Source organism: Maniola hyperantus, unplaced genomic scaffold (genome assembly GCF_902806685.2).
Source record: "Maniola hyperantus unplaced genomic scaffold, iAphHyp1.2, whole genome shotgun sequence".
Taxonomy (NCBI): domain Eukaryota; kingdom Metazoa; phylum Arthropoda; class Insecta; order Lepidoptera; family Nymphalidae; genus Maniola; species Maniola hyperantus.
The window spans coordinates 10,067-13,393 of NW_027189022.1; the positions used below are offsets into that span (position 1 = coordinate 10,067).

General features: G+C 37.0%; 1 long non-coding RNA gene across 1 annotated transcript; it reads right to left on the reverse strand.

Annotated features, from left to right (window-relative positions):
• Positions 1-697: 697 nt before the first annotated feature.
• On the reverse strand, positions 698-2,143 carry LOC117996033 (uncharacterized). The gene is made up of 3 exons (XR_011238514.1): positions 1,848-2,143; positions 952-1,062; positions 698-746 (listed from the first exon to the last, which is right to left on the reverse strand). It is a non-coding gene; the product is annotated as an uncharacterized lncRNA (long non-coding RNA).
• Between the last annotated feature and the right edge of the window lie 1,184 nt (positions 2,144-3,327).

The following is a 3,327-nucleotide window of genomic DNA, read 5'->3' on the forward strand; positions in this document are numbered from 1 at the left end:
TATTTCAGGCAAACTTTGCTCAAACTCCAACGCAAGTATTCGATATGAAGCTATTCTACCTTGGAAAGCAGATGAAATTTTAACAATTCCACTACTTATTTCATTCATAGAGATACTTTTGTGTATGTTACTGCGGAGATGACCTATCCACTGCTTTTTAGTCACCTCGACTGAGCAAACTTGACAAAAAGGCATTATGAATTTATAAAAATTAGATTTACACCTAAAGAACTGAAAAACCAAAAAACTAATAAAACCTTATACCATTTATTAGGAACCTAACTAATGAATTAATAAAAATAAAACCTTTCTTATAATGTTATTCCTTCATTTGCCTTATTACCTAAGTACTACACACATACACATACACGTATACATTAAAATTGTTCTATCTTTTCTTAAAATTAAAGTTACCCGACATAAATGTCGGGTCCGAGTCCTTAAATAATTCGTGCAGTTCCTTTACGAGTCGCTGCAGTGCTTTCCACTGCGACGAGTCGTCGTCCACCGAGCAGGCCAAACGCAGCAGCGCTTTCTTCCAGCGTTCGTCCGACTCGGTAGCCTCGGCGTCGCAGCGGTCGTACACGCGCAACTCCAAATAAAATGGTCCTGTCGTAGACACGCTCCGTCTCTGGACGCCGTTCGCGACCCTGTTCACTATAAACGATGGTAGCGACTTCACTGCACCACCTTCATAGTCATCCGATTGCAGACCGAAGATGTCCAAAAGTTTTCCTTTCCGGCTTCTAAAAATAAAACAAAAATATTAGTAACCTTATAAATTAAAACTAGCATGCTTTTACTAAACTAAACAGGGATTCGAACCCATAACTCTTGACCGCGTATAGCTTTAAAATATTGAATATCGCAAACACACAAGTTATACTATAAAGTCGTAGTAGCTCAACGGTTAGATAAGCGCTCTGAAATAAAGTATAATGATAATATTACCTTGCTGGTTCCTCGCTCGTTTGCTTGCTGGCTACTTTTGCAGGCGTGGAAGACTTCCTGGGTTTTTTCACCTTTGCCGGTGGTACTGCAAATTCATATTCTGAATCAGACCTAATAGAAAAAATATAAAAATAAAATCTTTAAGAAAAATATTAGCAAAACATTTCATAATAATAATAAAATCTTTATTTGGTTCAAAAACACAATTTACAAAAATAATAATTATGAGAACCAAAAGTCGTCTACTCAGCATCTGTTGGATACACATCTTAATATATTTCCAACGCTGATATTCTGTATAAAAACCTTGTGCTATGTACAAAAAGCATTGACGACAAAATGCTACTAAAATAAATCAAACAATAGAATTTAAAACTAAAAGGAACAAATTAGTAAAAAAAAAAAAGATTCCGACGAATTGAGAACCTCCTCCTTTTTTGAAGTCGGTTAAATATTTAGATTAGATTTATTTATAATTACTATAAGCAGTGATAGCCTAGTGGTTAGGGCTGTGGTCTCCTATTCGGGTCGCAAGTTCAATCCCTGGCACGCACCTCTGACTTTTCGAAGCTAAGTGATAATTAAATATCACTTGCTTCAACGGTGAAGGAAAACATCCTGAGGAAACCTGCACACCTGAGAGTTCCACATAAAAAAGTTCTCGAAGTCCGCCAATTCGCATTGGACCGGCGTGGTGGACTATGGCCTATAACCTTTCTCTGAGAGGAGACCTGCACTCAGTAGTGAGCCGTTGATGGGTTGCTGATGATGATGATGATGATGATAATTACTATAATGAGGTATTATCAACTAATTGATTTCATAACGCTATCACTATGTTGCGTTAAATCTAGTTTTAAAACTGAAGTTAAACATTGATTTTAACACTTACGTACATTATGAATAATGGTGACGACTGTAGCGCGATAGATCAGGCAGGTAGCAGGTGAGAGGCGGCTCGCAGGCTCTTGCAAGTTTTCAGCTTTGAAAACTCCTTCCACGACTCGTTGACTTTGTTGGATGAATGATGTATTTTCGAAAACCATGCTTATAAACGTTCATAACACCCACTGTAAGCAGTTTTTGCTTAGTGTTCCGTTGTAAAATAATTTATAAAACACTATCTTAGTATTAATTTTAAAAAACTTTAAAATGCAAGTTTGTGAATTCTTCTATATATATAGTAGGTATATAGGTAGCGATAGGTAGCCTAGTGGTTAGGACGTCCGCATTCTGATTGGAGGTCGGGGTTCGGTCTCGGGCACGCACCTCTAACTTTCCAGAGTTATTTGCGTTTTAAGTAATTAAATATCACTTGCTTTAACGGTGAAGGAAAACATCGTGAAGAAACCTGCATGCCTGAGAGTTCTCCATAATGTTCTCAAAGGTGTGTGAAGTCTACCAATCCGCACGTGGTCAGCGTGATAGACTATGGTCAAAACCCTTCTCACTCTGAGAGGAGACCCGTGCTCTGTAGTGAGCCGATCATGATGATGACGATAATAAAGGTAGTAGTAGGTACCTACATAAAATTATATTTTCCTTGCTTTTGTCTTTTTTATTTTATAAACTTAAGTTTTTATATTTAAGTATTTTTATTTAATATATTTACGTTCAATAATACATACGGAACCCAAGTTGTCGTTTAGACGGACTCCGCCGCTTCAGGTCATTCCCCGCACGCTTGCCTGAATATGCAAAATTTGATAGTCGCAAAATTAGAAAACAATTTAAATAAAATATATAATAATATGATTGTTATTTTACAGAATGTGTCGTAACTACCATTGGGAAACTAACGTTAAAGCAGTTTTTGCTTAGGGTTCCGTTGTAAAATAATTTATAAAACACTATCTTAGTATTACTTTTAAAAAACTTTAAAATGCAAGTTTGTGAATTCTTCTATATATATATATATAGTAGGTATATAGGTAGTGATAGCCTAGTGGTTAGGACGTCCGTCTTCTAATTGGAGGTCGGGGGTTCGGTCTCGGGCCCGCACCTCTAACTTTCCAGAGTTATTTGCGTTTTAAGTAATTAAATATCACTTGCTTTAACGGTGAAGGAAAATATCGTGAAGAAACAGCATGCCTGAGAGTTCTCCATAATGTTCTCAAAGGTGTGTGAAGTCTACCAATCCGCATGTGGCCAGCGTGATAGACTATGGTCAAAACCCTTCTCACTCTGAGAGGAGACCCGTGCTCTGTAGTGAGCCGGTGATGGGTTGATCATGATGATGATGATGATGATGATGACATAGGTAGTAGAAGGTACCTACATAAAATTATATTTTCCTTGATTTTGTCTGCGGCTATAAGTAGTATTTGTATTGAATATATTTATGTTCATTTATATACACGGAACCCAAGTTATCGT